This window comes from Ciconia boyciana, chromosome 1 (genome assembly GCF_034638445.1).
Source record: "Ciconia boyciana chromosome 1, ASM3463844v1, whole genome shotgun sequence".
In the NCBI taxonomy this organism is placed as follows: Eukaryota; Metazoa; Chordata; class Aves; order Ciconiiformes; family Ciconiidae; genus Ciconia; species Ciconia boyciana.
Window position 1 is genome coordinate 77566528 of NC_132934.1, and position 18003 is coordinate 77584530.

General features: G+C 39.8%; 1 protein-coding gene across 4 annotated transcripts in view; it reads right to left on the reverse strand.

The window, feature by feature from the left end:
- The window catches only part of SCUBE1 (signal peptide, CUB domain and EGF like domain containing 1), a 221058-nt gene that overhangs the window by 145871 nt on the left and 57184 nt on the right, over positions 1-18003 (reverse strand). The gene's annotated exons all lie outside the window — the stretch shown is intronic.

The window sequence follows — 18003 nt, forward strand, 5'->3', positions numbered from 1 at the left end:
GGTTTCATTAGTTCATGATATCCTCATTCAGTGGGACCACAGCAAAGTGATACAGCCAGGCTCAAAACCTTTAGTGCTTAGGAAATGCTAGTGCTACACTACAAAGAACTTCAGTGCATTACCTAGATTAGTCACATCAGACATGCCCTCCATTTTCTACACTGGTTTGCCACCAAAGTGTCATCAAATTCTTGCTTCTTATCTTAAATGACTTCTACACCCAGACTCTCACCATATTCAAAAGAATTAAAAAATCCCCACTGTGAATGCCCCAGCTAAAAACTCACTTCTTCATCAAGGTATAATTCTCCCTGAGAAAGGTAAAGTTGGTTTATGACAGAGATACATCATTCCTGGAGGTGAATGGAAGAAGGGGAAATGAATTATGAGATCCTGTACCCGCTTCTTGTGGAAAAGATGAGAATACAAACAAGCAATATGCAACAGAAATAACTGCTATTGATGATGCAGATTAATATTGCAGTGTTTTTTTATTAAGATGATTAGGATACAGTAGCATATATGGAATGGAATAGCATCACAGCAGGCTAATGCTGCTTGACCTACACACTGGAAATGTAAGTTCAACTCTTGAAGTAAACTGTAGAAAGAGATAATGCAGATGAACATTCCCATACGAAGTCTTTAAACTAATTTCAGCGTGACTGACAATTTCTTGCTCAAGCAAGGGGTCAGAAATGGAGTAAAAGGGATGGTACCAGCAAATAAGAACGAGGAATTTTGAGAGGTGTGATGAAGGGTACTTATTCACGCTACACGTACCTTTTCATAATATTTCCCCTTCTTTCAAATACCTTCTTAACATTACACTAAATACATTCAGAAACCAGAAGATTAAACCAATAAAATATTTTTCAACATCTGATTGCAGGCAGAATTGGGAAAAGATGTGGTAGTATCCAGAAATAAGAATAAGACCCATGAGGAAAGCTGACAGTATCACATGAATTGCTCATTATGGTACACCTTTTTGTCCTCAGTCTTGGCTATAACTTGTGAGTCTGTATCAAGATACTAATTTTGGTAAAGAGGAAGCAGAGAAGAAAATGAAACTAGCAGTAAAAGCCACAAGGCACCACAGGAGGGTGCTACACACAGTCACTGTATTCATCTAGCAGGAAGAGTTGAAGGATGCATGACTTTATGCTTTCCATAGACTCTGAAAGCAGGAATAAGTCCTTTTTCCTCATAGCATCTCAGAGTGAATCCACCTACTTGTGGTTAGAGACTCAAAACAAAAGGACAACAGTAGTGTTAGCCTGAGATCTGTGTTGGTCATAATGATACTGTCAACTGAGGCCTGTTGCTAACATTGTAAGGAGTGAGAATTAGCTTAGCAAATGACTGATCCAATGCAGAGAGTTTAATGATTGTATAAATATTTCATTGTGCTTACACTGTGTTAGGGAATACTCCTCTCTACCCCAAAACATCAGCAGTTATTCTTTACATGCTTAATATCAATACATCTTCGGAAGACTCCAGGATTCTTAGAATGAAATCACTGTGTGAAGGGATATAGGATATACACTTTTATGAATCAGCATGTAACAATACACTGACTGTCTACAAGTACAGATATATCTTACTGTGCCCAGATACGTTTTCTTTCACACTTCCCACTTACTTTTCAGTGGATAAACAAACCCACAGCACTGTACTGTATACAATACAAGTTGCCACTAACTACTTTTTACTAAGGCTGTTTACAGCAATTTAAAAGAATAATTTTGAACTACTCACCCCCTTCCCCTCTCAAAAAATGAAAGCCAGGTTGTATTGCTATATAGAAGCTGATGAACGTAACAGGGGCAGAAAGGATCCCAAGAGATTTCTCCTAACTTTCCAGGGTGTAAGTAACTCCCTTCTATATCCCAGTGAGGGTAAGAGAGCTCATCACAGTAATCTGATGCATCTTGCAGGTCGCTGGCAATACAAAAACTGCATGTACTTTCTTTAAAGTATCTTCTAGCACAATGGAGGGTCTGTTGTCCAACTGCCCAAATAAGTATGACATAATCTCCCCAGCATCTGTCTCTTCATTGCCCCATCTCAGTGGGGCTTCTGTTCGGAGTCCCTAGGTATAGAAAAAAGGGTATGCTAACCCACAGAGGTGGCTGAACTACTTGCCTCCTCTTATGTAGGGAAAGGGAAGATCATGCAAGGGAGACTTCCAAGCGAGGATCTGGAATTCTTCCTCTTCCCCGCTATCCCTTTAACATCACTTATCCTGTTTTCTTCTGTCATTCTATGACCCCAATCTAATTATATCTTCCTGAGGTGTCCTCCCTCTTTGTGTTGGTTTTCTTGCTAACTCCCTTAATCATAGAATCGTAGAATATCTTGAGTTGGAAGGGACCCATAAGGATCATCGAGACCAACTCCCAACTTAATGTAATGTTGGCCAACAGCTACTCCATCGCCAGCTTTCTTCTGTCATAATATCCCTTGCAAGTTACCACTCTGGTTTTCCTCTACCTACAGAGTAGCTACCACTTGCAACTTTGCTTTCTCTATAAACCCCTCTTTCCTTATTTCTCTCTATGACGGAGCTTGCACTCTTCAAGGAATGAGTCCATCTGCTGTTCACTCTTCGACCCTTGCTTGTTAGCATATCCACTCTATATAACATCAAGCTTTTGCCTCTACCTGTCTCTATCCCCTCTCACTTGATGAGTTCCAGTTGTTCTTCAGGGAGATGGTGAAGGGAGAACGATCCCTAGCTCCTCCTTCTGTTCACTTGATTCTAGTGTTCATCACTACTGGGAGTATTACAGTTTGCTTGCAGTAAAACCCAGAGCATGCTGTATGTGCATCCCATACTGTCCAGGTCTTCAAGAACCTCTGTCCAGAGGTAATGGCATTTCCTAGGGTCACATCTGTAAAGCACTCTGGGATACTTCAGGAGGAAAGTTGCTCTATTAAAAAATAGGTAACTACCTCAGAAGCAGCACGGTGAGAAAACAATACATACTAGTGCCTTAAAATTACTGCTGGCCTACTAGTCCACACAGGAATTCCAAGTTAATGCAACCAAGCATTGGAGACAGCATCATGATGCAGGACAGAAAAAGGCCTAGCAAGCTAGGAAATAATGTCAACATGCAAAATAAGAAGCAGTTAGCAGCACTGCTTCCTGCAAGGTGGAACTCTGGTGCTATTGGCTCTATTGGGGCATGACCTTGCTTTGAGAAAGCCATCAAAAGTGGAAACCAAGACCTGACATAGCTGTGACACGAATGGGCTGGTAACTGACAGCACATGCCACACAAAGCAGTGCCAGTGGAAGAGTGGAGATACTCAGCTCGCCTGGTCAATTTGCTACTAAAGAAAAAGCATCAATATAGAAGATCACAAATAATTTAGCAAAATGAGAACTCATCTGCTGCCAATAAGTTGTGAACAAACATGTGTTTTCCCAATTCAAACGCCACTGTTGAAATTTCATTCTAAAGGAGAAATTTGCCAGAGATGCACAACTACTCTCCCATATGCCAAGCTGGAAGCACAGAATTAGGCAAATACTTTCAGAGAAGCTTCTGTCAGCCTGCATTGAATACCTGTTGCCACTATCACTCTAATTATTTGGCAGCTAAATTCTGTTTCTAACACTGACTGGGACATACCATGAGGAAAATACATTCATACATTGCCGCTTTCACAGAAGGGAAGAAAGTATGGCAACAATGGCCACCACATACACTTTTTCTTTAGGGAATGGAGTTTGGATGGGAAGAAAAGGGGAAGATAATTCATCTATCAGAAGGCTATGCAGAAATACTAACTACTGAGAAGACATTTTTACATACAATTTCATAAAGAAAACAGGCTGCTGGTCACCCTATATCCTGTACAAATACTGGAAACGCAAACTGTCTGGAAAGAAGAAATAGAATGCTATACCCTGGTATGTGCACTGATTCATTAACTGCTCTGTGGCTCCAATCCAGCAAAACACTTAAGCACATGAATAGTCTCAACAACAAAGGCCTGAAAGCCTGACCATACATTAAAGTAAAATGCAATGTAGGCACAAGCCTCTCCCTTGCTTTCAGAAAAACCTACAAAACCCAGAGAACAAAATCAATGCTGCCTCCCTTGGGTATAGCAGGCAAGGAGTGGGGTCACAGCAGCCACATTCAAGGATAACTAAGAAAATGTATTTATGAAATGCATATGTATTTGCATATACTAATTTTAAATGCACATACATTGGTGGTATTACATATTGTTTTCTAAGCATTGTAAGAGTCCAGCATATCTGCAATACAAAAGGGCCATTTAGCTATGAAAAAAACTTCCAAACTTTTTACTGGGTTTGCTTTTATGGGAAGACAGTTTGCCATTCTGTGGAAATGGAATACGTTGCTCTGTTTTCCCTGAGTTTTCCTCAGAGTAGGTAGGAATCTGAATAAAATGTCAGCCTGAGACACGCAGCAATCCTAGCTTACACAAATCAAATGTCAGGGTTCAAGCGAGCGTGATGATAACATTTGGTGGGGGCACGAGGGAGAGAGATGAGTGATTCACAGTCTGGAAGGTGACATTGCAGGGTCTAGGTCAGGGGAAAAGTGAGAGGTGCTAGGGAAAGATGGGTGTGGAATGGAGATTATGAATATATTGCCATTTGATAAAAGTTACCTGCTATCAAGATTTGCTCAGACGGCGCCATTAAGGCATTCAAAAAACATTTTCCAGTAACCTCAGGCAACAAAATCCTTTATTAACTGAGCAAGAATATTACCAAGAGGACCATTTCAAAGCACAGTTATAATTTCTCCTTTTACTATCATTAGTATTTATATTCACCAAAATAATCCTCTTGCTTCTCTGTTCAAATGCTACAACCAGCACCAGATGCAGACACACAGTGGGCATGTAGGCAAACACATTTTCCACACACTAGCAAATTCGATCCCATTCCTGTCACAAACAGTTAATTTTTTTCTGGGGCACTCAGCATCAGATTTCATGTGGAGGCACCTGAAATAGCAGTCCTATGTTTTTAGCCATTTAAGACCAAATGCTATCACCAACACAATGAGTGGAAGCCTAATCTGCAGGTTGTACTTCAAGAAATGAATGAAATGTTTATAGGGCAGTAGTGGTGTGAAAGTGGAAGAACCTGCTTCTCTCAGAAGTCTATATGCTCTGCTGGCACATTCAGGGTGAGAAACATCCAGTGTGTACACAAACCACTCTGTTGCTCTCATATCACTGCTCTTTTTCTGTGCATTGAGGCTCATTTGTCATTGCAGAATAGTTTCTTCATCTTAAAACTAGCAGGCTCTCTTCTGTGCCAAAGTGACTATATCAGCACCTGTTTATTGCTCTGCTACAGTGCATACCAACTTTTTACTACAATAACAATCATTAGTAGCGTTTGGGATTAGCAGACTATGTAATTGCCCTGCAAGCATATTCTTCAGTACTGAACTGCCTTTAATCTACTTATCACCTATTGGTTTCCTTCTGGCACTTTTTACCCTCTTTCGCAAAGTTCTGCGTAGGTCCTAGAGACGCTTCTGTCCTACAGATTAGTGAACTGGTTTGCTAAGGTCTTCCACTGAAAGTGAAAAGTTTACGATAGTAGTAGAGTTATTCACAACTTTCTTCACCTGTGCAATGGTGTAACCCAAAGAAATAACCATAATTTGCATCACCTTCCGATTCAGTCTCTGTTGTTGGCAGATATTCACGGTCTCGTGATGCCGGTTCAAATCCTACTGAAACTGCTGGGATTTTGTGGACTTCTGAACCAGTTTGATCAGACTTGCATCTCATCTCCACTTCAGAGAGAACACTACAGCTGTGACTGGACCAGTCTTTAGCCTCTACAGATTTCATGGTCTAACAAAGCTATATTATTTCATCCTGGTCTCCATGTATACACCTAACTGGTATTCCATTTTTTAAAAAGAGCAAGGAGGTGAAAGTATAGCATGAATGAAGATGAAGATACATTGGCAGAGCTGCACATGGAAATAAGCATGACATCTGCTAGCAGCAGATCTGGTTTGTAGTCATCCCTGGCTTTAATGATCTAAGAAAAGAAAGGTGAAGAAAATCCTTTGGAAGCTATGAGCTGTTTGCAAGAGGTCAACAAGACTTTGAGGCAGTAAATAGAGTGCAGTCAGTATTGGTGTGCAAGGGTGAACACGGAAAAGTAGAATTCTTCTTGATAAGCAGCTCTATTTGATTTCTATACTTTGATGAAAAGCATCAGCTAAACACTGAATATGGATTTTAATTTGGGCAGTATTTGTTGTTGGTCAAGGTAAGCAGAAAAAAATGGCAGTTTTTTTCCTAATATTAGGTCACATTGGAAAGCAAGGAAATCCTATTTCTGCCTGTAAATAGACGGTGGAAGTCCAAGGAGAGAATAAATATGGAATAGGAAAAATGGGATGTCATTCAACACAGCCACACTTCTGACCACAATGTTGCTTTTGAGATAGCTCAACTTAGCTCAGCACAGAAGTATCTCCATGAAGTGAGTCATAATAAACACTAAGAGAAAATGAGGCCTTCACAGGTGTTTTTAGAGGAAACGAAGAAACAAAACAACTCCATAAAATATTTAACCAAATGACACATAAATAAACTCTGAGTGCTTGGAGATATCTTTACATTCTGGGTTTGGGCACTTGATAGCTAATAGCAAGAAGTTAATTTTGATGGACGCTCAGAAGCGGCACCATTTACACTAGGTCTAGAAAACCTCAGAGCTGGGTTAAAAACCATATCCACAGTCTGGACAACAGGAAAATTCCTTCAGCCACCTAATGTCCCTCTTGCATGAAACTAATGAGAACAACATAAAAAACACAAAGGGGGCTTTCCTGCTCCCACCAAGGCTCTACTTTTAAAGGATCTAACTACTGAGAATTACCACCAGTGTTCTTTGATTTTATTGTTTTTCTGGCATTTTACTCTACTATGGGGCTATTTCATGGAGCATTTCAGTGAGCTCCTGACAGGTAATCCTCCAGATTAATTCAGAGTTCATTTGGCCGATAAGTGGTCAGCTTCTCTGAGAGATAGCACAGGAATGACAGCTCACTATCTCTTTCTGTGAATTCTCGGAAGGTTGAACAGCACAAGGTATTTTCAACTAATGCCAGCTGAAGACAAATGGTAACTTAGCCAAATGCTAAAAAGTCATGTTGAGATCTACATAGAAAGCCCTTTCAAAATAAATCTCCAGGTAAACATACTATTCAGGATTCAAGAGAGAGACACAGATTAGGCTAGGAAAGTATTGCTCACCAAATCCTGGTTTAAAATAGCTTATTACAGGCTTTTTTTAAATGATATGTTTTTCAGACTCCAATTAGAGCAGAGTAATTAAATGTCCATTAAGGAAGCACTTAGGCCAAATGATAGCTTTTCCTGGGAAGCTTAGAGGGAGTTCTGAAAGCATTTTGTCTGGAGAGCTGAGGAACAGAAACACAGTACTGGGGAAGAGCTTGCAGACATGCAGCTGTCCGTAAGGGCAGGGTAGGCCAGCCTCACCTCAAGCACAGCTTGAATGCTGCCCTTCGGCAGAGCTGGCAGGACCTTTTTGTTTTGTTTTGTTTGGCCTTTTTCTGGAAAGCTCCCCCAACACTGAAATATTTCACCTGTGAAAGGAAACAGGCGATTCAGAAACGCTACCTGGAATATGTTCCTTCACCCAGCAAGTCAGGCTTTATGTTTAAGCTGTTTCTTGTACTAAGTGCCCAGTCTCTCCTCTCAATAAGGGTGCTTCATGGACATTCATGCTACGGCACAATACAACAGCTGCCTATGGAGGCAGACAAGGCTGCCTAACCACCACTACCATATAGTGCCAAGGACAATATCTCCAGGTCTAAATGTTTCAAAGTTCTGATGTTTGGGTTTTTTTCTATGATTTTTTAATATATATAATTATTATTATTATTCCAGGAAAAGCAGCTACTTCAGAGAACAAAATTTCGTTTAGTGGAAAAATACACTTCTTTCAAAAATAATGTTGATAACATTTGGTTGACCTGTTCAGGTAGTTGTATTCCACCTCGCTTTTCAGAATCTACACGTTCCCAGTGTCAGTTTGGCTGCCTTCCCAGTACAAGGGCACAGTGCAGAGAGTCATCAGGCATCCTGAATTTCAGTAAGAAGTCAAGCTGCCTGGCACCATCAGAAATTGTTCAATTTACAACAGTGAGCCAAAAGAGAACAAACAGAACAAAAAGTGTAGGGAGGAAAGGCGGGAGAGGACAGGATTTGCAAAATGCACTGTTATCTACCCGGCTCCCTGTGCTACACTTTGATCTCTAAACATGTACATGTAATACATCAATCACTGATGTTAAAGTGCACCAGGGATGAAAGAAGGGAATTAAATAACACACCAAAAGAACGGGGCTCAGGGTATCTGCATTCTGTTCCTAGAAGGAGCATACATAAAAACAGATACTCAGTTTTACAAAACAGATTTGGTGAAATCAACATAGTATCAATTAAACTGCATGCTCTGTCAAATGATTCCTTCACAGCTTTTCTGGAAAGCTCTTGAGATTTCTACAGCCTTCCTGCGTAACTCTAGGTGAATTATTTAACTTTTCTGCCTCCCATATCTGTAACTTACAGCACATGGCATAATAGCTCCTATTTCAGAGGGGGTTTAGAGTCCTGAGGTAGTTTTTTTAAACTCCTGCGACATCCTCTAGTGAATTAGTGATTAGAAAAGCAAATAACTAGGAGTTCACTTCTGAAGCAGGCAGAATGAGAAATGCACAGCGTAAGAACAATTCACATCGCTGCTTCCCCGTCTTGGCATTTGTAGCATTCCAAACAAATGTCAGTTTAAATAACCAGTCCTCATTACACTAAATACTGAAATGCCAACACCGATCATATGAACCTCTGTCAAAAATTAATGTTTGAGTAAGGAGGCTCTTAGTTTTGGCCTGTCTAGTACTTTGCAGTTTGATATGGATTGAAGATAGCAGCTATTATATTATCCTCAGCCCATGTTAACTGTAGGGAGAAAACCTGCCAACTCTGGTAAATCACCAAAGTAACACAATGCTTGCAGCACACCGTACTGGATACTACTGGCTTATGTTGCATGTGCAGTGATTTAGTCAGCTACAAACACAGCGAAGAACTTTTAAAGGAAGTGCTCCATATCAAAGAAGGACAAAAGTGCTGTTGCTTTTACTCAAAGGTGAATGCTTTATATTGGAAAAATAGAAGAAAGAGTATTTGCAGCTTCTCAGCACTGGTAAGTCAGGCAGAGCCTTTTGAAAGTGCTCAATCACACTGCGCATCATGCACAAAAAGCAGGTAAACTGATTCACTGCACAAGCTCAATACTCTTATCAATGGTGAATATAGTTCAGAGAGTAACTCCAACAGCACACGATGCTTGTCTCCCTGTTATACTTAACAGCTCTGTTTCTGCATTTCTTGACTCCTGGAAGAAGCAAAGGAGTTGAACCCTTGCAAGGGTCTCATCCTGATTACTTGCGCGTGATTGCAGGTTGGCTTTGCAATCTCAGCACATGACCCATTCCACTGAGAAAAACATTAGTTTTCAAAGACATTGCTGCAGTTTGACTATACTATGACTATACTGTGGTTTACACAGGAGAGGAGTTGGATAAATGGAAAGAAAACTATGAGGGAGAGGATACTGAAAAGAAATGGCATTAGTGAGCCAGGGAATTAAGGAGACAGAGAAGTAGTATAGATTTTGCCTTGTTCTAACTGTTTCACACCCTTCTTTTCTTCTTCAGTCTATTCTCCTCTACTTCACCTGATTCCCACCTGGCTGGCCGTCTCTCTCCCTTCTTCTCTTACTTTCTGTTTACCTGACATACCCTTGTCTTGTGTCTTTCTTCCTTTGTGTCCCCTCTTAAAAATATCTCATGGTGCTACAGTGTTTCTGCCATGAAAGCATTCACAGTGACTATGTGTTTTGTGCTGTCCTCTGCCCTATGTTTGCCTTGTTTACTTAGGCTGTAAATTTTCCCAGTTTGTAACGAGGTCTCGCACAATCTGGCCACATTCTTGACTGGTGCTCAAGTACAAAATAATCAAAATACCATCAAGAACAGTAACAAACTCAACAATTTTATGACCCAGATACTTCTAAGATATAAAGCTTAACAGAGCATGCAAGTATTCTTAGGCTTGAAAATATACACAGCTATTAAATACAAGTATCTTCCTTCTTATTTCCATTAACTCCTGAATTATTTCAGAATAGCTCAGAGCAATCTCAAACATAATTACATGGAATTGAATAATTAATAGAACTCATTAAATGCATAGTATGCATACCATATACAGGAAGGTAACAGTGTATATGAACAGGTATTTGGCATTCATATCTTGAATTCCTAGTGGTTTATAGCCAAAACCACATTGTGATATCAGCCTCTAGAGAGCTCCTGATGGATCGCATCTCTGAGATTTGTCATGAATAGCAGAAAAGAGGAACAGTGCCTGCAACATGGCTGTGGCTGATTTCTCCGCATAGTGAAAAATACGAGATGTACACGGAGAGACCCATAGCGACTACAGTAGGTATGAAAAATGCTGAGCATCTTTACACAGTATTCAGAGCAGGCCCTGAATTCATCACTGTATGCCTGATGGCACAAGAGAGACACATCATGACAAATAGGACGTATGGTATATTTAAAACAGAGTTCATTTGTTGTGTGCATGTGTGAATGCAAGCTTTTTTCCAGTACACTCTGGCTTAATATTCTTCCCAGATCTTTCTCACCTGATGTTTCAGTCAGCTGGATGCTAGAAGAGGCCCTTAAAAAACACGTCAGTTCTTTTATTTAGTATAATCCTGCTATATCCAGAGCAGACAGTATGAACAGAACATTGGTTCACTTCCAATGCTATTGAATGATTGAGTGTGAAAGCCCCTTTGCATATTTTCTCTCTTTAATTTTTTTTTTTTAATGTACTACTTTCCATGTGTGTTTTCCCATTCGTGCGTATAGCTTTCCCATCTTGTCAGCACTGCCAGTCAGTCAGTTGCTGAGGTACAGACTGTTTGCTGCACTTTCTGTCACACAGGTGTGGAGAGATTTTTGATCTGACTTACAAATTCCCTGCTCCCCCTGGCAAGCTGGCTGGCTGTCATACTGCTGCAGGGTGTTTCAAACAGCTGCTCTTTCCAAGACACACTTCTTTGCATCTCCAGCTTCATTATTTCTCACACGCTTCTTTTCCCCCTTTAGTTTCATCCTTTCCATACCAAAAGACATTGGCAACAGAACCATGCAGAAACAACTACTGTACCATTAAACTATTTCAGATTTTGGCTCATTGAGAAATTATCTGCGTGTCCTAGTTTATCACTTAGTCACGTTCAACTGTGCATCTACTTTTACTATTGTTCAAGCACTATATGCAAGCTACACATGTGACTTCTAGGTTACTTACCAGTTGATGTTTTCTAGTACATCTAGGCTTTAACTTTTTTAGTATTATTTCTTTCCTTTTTTATTTTAAAAATATTTATGTGTGTTCTGATCAGTACAGTTTAATCTGGGACCTGTTACAGGACAGCTTCTGCACAACACTCTTAGAATTCAATCCCAGATTTTGGCAAAATCTGGCAATCTGCTATTGTTCCTGAGCGTTGGAAGATTTTTCCTTTGGGTTTCAATAAACTCACCACCATTGCATCCTGCTAACCAGTTGGTTTACTAGTGCATTCAATCTCAGCTGAAGCAAAGCAGCAGAGGGTACTGATTACTCAACAAAATTTGGTTTTCTTTCTGAGTTAAACCTAATTCAAAGTCACAGAAAATTTTGAAGCATAGTATTTTTCCTTCTGAAGGCAAATCAGCTATAAAACTAAGGTAGAATATGTAGAGATTTCATCATATTTTGTTGAGTGTAAGTATGATATGGGTCTGAATTGGTCCCTAGGAACTCAACGAGGGCCTGCAACCAACTCTACTTAGCTGTATTTAACTCTGCAACTTGGGATATACCGAAACTCTATCTTGATTTCATATCCTGTATCATTTCCTCACATCCTGGTTTCCATCTGGACTGCTCTGAGGAACAGGACTGCAGCTGCTCTAACGGAGTGCATCTATCCTGCAGTTCAGACACAGTCATGAGAGCTTTACACAATACTGTAATATTTACACCTCAGTTTTCTTACCTATAAAAGGAAGATTTCAGCCTCAGGTTTCAGATGCACTTAAAATTTTTTGTAAGCCAAAAGTGACAAGCCTTTGCCTCCAATTCTATGACATCCTAAGCAGCCACCATTTAAGCTGACATTTATTGAAGGCCTTACTGTGAAAAGCTGAGGGAAAAAAAACCAACAAAAAACTACTGACAATTTTGATACTTAAGACCCTGCTTTTGCAGTTTTATTTGGATAGTACTTAAAGGGCAGCTACAAAGAGGACAGTGGCTCTCTTTTCACAAGGAGCCACAAGGAGAAGACAAAGGGCAATGGGTACAAGTTATACTGGGAGAGGTTTTATCTTGACATAAGAAAGAAATTTTTTTACAATGAGAACAATCATTCACTGGAACAACCTCCCTAGGGACATGGCAGAGTCCTCATTGCTGGCGGTTTTCAAGATGCGACTAGACAGGGCACTCAATCTCATCTAGGCTCCCTTTCCCACAAAAGGTTAGACCAGATGATCTGTCAAGGTCCCTTCCAACCTAGGCTGTTCTATGAGACTACTTACCCTCACATCTAGTCCTAAACTTTCACCTAATATTGTTTTTATGATTACATAATTACTGCTTCCCCTCACAGCTGAGCTTAGGTCAGATTTTACTTAAACTAGTTTTACACCAGTGTACCTTTACTAGTCCTAATCATGATAAATCACTGATGTATGAGAGGAGGGAGATCAGGCCTAACAGAAATTATTTTTGACTTATACCAGGTGTTTTCACCTGTTGCATTTTCCCTCCAGACAAATTACAAACTCCTTCCATTCCAGAGGAATGGAGAAAGCAAATGTGGGGTGCCCTTCACAGAGGCTGTTGGAGCAAAGAAGAATCCCTAAAACCGAAGTACAACAATTTTCATGGGTTATAGACAGTTTTAAAAGGTCACACACTTCTAACAGGTCACAATGAGATTTAAAATTATTTATTAAGCCTTTTATCCTGGACACATTCTCTATCCTATATTCTCTGAAAGATAATAATTTGTACTATTTATTCAAAATGTATCATGGGAATGTATAAACAGACAAGTTTCTATTATGCTTAGGTCATACTGCGTGCAGTTTTAGGAAAAAGCTTCCAAGATCGCAGTATGTTTGTCCCAATAAAACTTACGCTGCCTGAAAGGTCTTCTTATTATGTTATCTAAAAGCATATGAATTGATTTCCTTAAAATTTACTTTACATATATTCCTCTACGTTACAATCGTATTAGGATTCCAATTTAAAAAGACAAATAGGACTGTTCTGCTCCAGTGAATGCAATGCCTGTACTTGGGGTAGTTATGGCAAAGTATATTCGAATAATGAAGTAATTTAACCAGTTACATCATCATGAAAGAGCTTTCATATTTGAGATGAGAAACCTTGTACTTCATAAAGTCTGGAAAGGTGCTGGCAACACTTAATTATTTAAAGTCACCCTTCCACATTAATCTAAATATGAATAGATTACTGTGCTTTCTGTAGAAAAAGCACCTCTGTCCTCTAAAGTGCTTTGCAGAAATTCTGAGTCACAATGACCTTCTTGCCCAGAGTCCCACAAGGCATCAGCACCAGAGATGGGAATAAAGTCCAGAATCCCAACCTGTAACCTTTCCTGCACTGACTGGGGATCATGCTTCCTCCCAGGGAGTCCTAACACATTATTCTACTGCTATAAAATTGCACCGAGTACAAAAACACAAAGGTGGTTTTACAACCCTCAGAACAAGAAGAAACTTCGTAGTTTGATGTCAGTTGACCAAAGGACTCCTATGCTACTACTGCAAAATTAACACGGGTTTAAACATATAACCAAGTTTCACAGCTTGCTAGGTATCAGCACAAGCATGGTAAGCCATGTCATAAACCCGCTTAGCCAATGACAAATGCAAGACAACTTGGCTTAGCATGTTTCTCTTTCCTCTGGGACTAAACTGTTACACTTGCAGTGCAGAAAGAGACAAGCTGGTTTTGAGACGCTGTAGCACAGTAATTTGCTAAGTTGTGGTAGTTTGACTTTATGTCAAACTCCCTAACTCTGCTAAGAACATAAGGCTAATGGGATAAGGGGAAATGAAAAAGCATTTCCTTGCCAAATGGTTTTTTAACGGACTTGAAAATGATGGTGACAGTCGTGTAAAAAGCTTTTCCACTGTTTGACCAGACCATCATAACTTCCAGCCTTCTGTAGCCTGGTACTTCTCCACTTCTTCTTGTCTCCACTTATAATTACCACTCCTAATTGCACCTGCCTTTTTAGTTTCCTTGACACTAGCTGTATAAAAACACTGGCAGTGGATGATTAGCAGATGTAACACCATTAATATAACTATGCTTTAGGTAGACATTTAGGGGATGGAATCTGAAACAACAGAAGTCTTCATAGCCACAGAACTCCTGAAGTACCTGGCTTGCAAGCAAACACCCTGTGTCCTTTAGGAGACTTGCCCTCTGGAGGTGGGACAGCAATGGCTTTCTATACCACTTCAGCTGAGAATTTTAGTTGGCAAGGCGGTTTGTAGCCAGGGCTCCTGACCACAATACCTTTTATAGTTGTAATGCAAATAGGATATACCATACCCTTTATTCTGATAATTCTGAACTTCAGCGGAGATATAGGCATATAGCTAAACTCTGTCTGTTTTGATGCTTTTTAGACCCAATTCAAATTTTTAACCAACTTTGATATCACTAGGACTTTAAGGATGGGCCCAGAGGCTTTGCTGAATTGGGGCTTTTGGCTTATCATCGAATTAAGGGAAAACATGCTGTAACCCACTTACCTGACTCAGTCACAGCTGTACTGTATGATACTAATCTCCACATTTATTTCCACATTTATTAAACACATGCTCCCTCTGGAGCTGGAGATGATACAGTAACAGCTGTTTTATTCTGGTTTCTTTTTAAGTCACGAAGAAACAACACAAACGTGCCTCTGGTATAATTCAGTGTTCACACCTACTATTGCAATTAAGATGTACTAAGATAAAAAACTGTTAAGTTCTCCATATCTTTTACAATCCATTCTCCCTCCAATTCTCTCTCCCTGTTTTTGCCATTATTACACTGAGTAAACTAGTACTGAAATCTGACTCAGCAAAGGGAAATTAAGTTCTATGCAAAAATAAATTAGGCAAGTTGTACTGGGCATAGTACCCTCCCCAAAGATACTGAGACTAAACAGAAGAAATCAGTAGGCCTATAATGAAGACAGTGAAATAAAGCAAATACTGGGAAAACAGGGTTTGCCCTGACTTCAGTATCAGCTTGGCCTCCCGTTGGTATAAAATTCATATTTCTCTGTGGGTCATTAATCCTTTTTGTCCACAGGAAATAATAACAACACTTCTAGATGGCAAGCAAATATGTCATTTGGGACACAAGGATGATATTAAAAGCCCCTACCTGAACTCCAGTGTGGCTTTTAACCCCAGCTTGTGGGTAGGAGCACGGTGGTACAATATACCCCTGAACCACTGCGACAGGCACAGCACATCTCTGGAAGCTGAGGAAATTCACACAGCAGCTGACAATTTTAAGGAGGGTGCCTTGTACCAGAAGACACCTTTCCCTTGGCTGGTTAGTGCAAAAAGGGACATATTCCTTCCTCTGCTCAACCCCCAAGAGAATATCCACTGCCCTTTTCCAAGTCTGAAACTATGACATCACTTGAACGTGCTGATGAGCTCAAAGCATGTGATCAGCACCAGCCTTGCTGATGACCCAGGCAGGTGAGCTGGGCCTGCAGACAGGGCACTGCTTAGGCTTGATACTGCTCCCTCCATTCTGAACTCATCCCAACCCTAAGTACATCCTAAGCACCTTACAATGCTTCTCCCTTTTCCCCCAAGGCATTTGAAAACAGGAGGGAAAAGGTGGTATCGAACTGCATGAAGAACCTTGTGGTTGATTGTTTCAGACTAGCTGAGTCCTTGAAGAGACTTTAGGTAATGTCAAGGACACCGAGATTGTGTGACTTTACATGCATTTTTCAGAGACAGAAAAGTAATCCCACTGCAATTAATGGATCTTACTATGCTCAAAGTCAACAAGCTTGCTAAAGGCCCTTGGCAAGTCAGCGCCTTTGTGTTTGGATTGCAATGCTAGCTGCGTGGTGTGCCTTTGGCCACTTCAGCCTTGTTTACCAACAGAGGTACAGACGCAATCTAGCCCTAGGCACAATTCTGTCTAAATATGTTGATGCATATTTTTGCGTTCCAACGGCTTCTGTAGTGGCGCTTACAAGTGAGACAGATGAAACTGAGTAAACACAGATATTAAAAAAGCCATTTACTTTCTCACCATGCATGTTTACTATTTGCAGTTCAATCGCCTCTGACAACTGAAACAGATAATTTCATTTCATTTCCTTTCTCCAGCATACCCACCTAATGTATTTGTGTGGGGGATCATGGCACTACAGGGTAATATTTGCTGTTATTGTAAATTGGCACTTTATTTTTGAAAAGCTACAAACTGTTTGTTCATAAAACACTTCGCAATCACCATCAGTCTATTTGGTGGGTTGCTTGTTTTTTTCAGATCTAAAATAATTTGAAGATGTTGCTTCGAATTAAATGTCCATGACTTATATGACATTTTTGTTGCAAACAAGTTAACACAATTACATTAATCCCATGTATATTTATTATGTGCATACACAGCAATCAACCTTCAAATCCACTCCCCCACTCCTTCCAGCAAACTAGGAATCCTCTTTGCCATAAAAACTTACCCTTTTCCCTCAATAAATCTATTCCTTAAAAGAAACTTTTGCCTTCAGAGTCTCATTTTTCATTTATTTCATTAGTTTCCATCTCAGATAACTAAATTCTCTTTTATTACAGCTAGGAATTTTTATAATGTGCAAATTGAAATAATGATTGTATCGCAGTACTCTGCAAGTGGTTTTCATTAAGCCTCCAGCTACTATTCCTTGCTCTATTGGATATCTTTGTGTCAGGGTTACTTTACACTGGACAGAAATTTGAACAACTTATGTTGAAAAGAATGACTAAAAACGTATTAGATAACAACCTTTAAAATGCACTGGTTGATGGAGCTTAATTGTATGTTGTTGTCATAATCAAAATACCTCAATTGCTTAAAAGTTAATGATCATGCTAAAAAGTGGACCTGTGAATATATTCTGGAGATTCACATTTCTGAAAATCAAAATTACTACTTGTCTTTACAATTCTATGTAAGCAGACACACAGTGCCAGAAATAAATTTACATTTCTGAGATGCTACACTACAACATTTTGCTTTCTTGTCAACAGAGTGACTAAATTCATACTCTATATTCAAGTAGGATTTTCTGGTTAATTTTAGTGAGTTAAAATAGTTCAGAACTATTTGTGTGGCTTGTTAAAATTTACAGCATGCTTACATTGTTGATCACCAGACTCATCTTGCTACTTTGTCATTCTGTATTGCCTATTGGTAAATGAGTTTGCTAGCATATATTCCCATTGCTGCCAGGGTCACCAGAAGTCTGAATGAACACATAAAGAGTTCACTTAATTGCAAAGATTTATAGCTATGCTGTTTTCTTTTCTCCCTTTCTACCCAAACTTGTCTTCCATGTCTGACATGTATAGAAAAGGGAGAGCTGCTTATTCTAGTCAAAATCAGCAGCAGACACGGATCACAGTTTTGCAGGGATTCCTTATTCCTACTGCTAGTGCATAGGCAACAGAGAAGAAGTTTTCTAATCCACCCTAGACAGGGTACTGAACCAAAGAAAAATGCTGTGTCAATATAAGATCAGCCATCATCAGTCTGCAATGA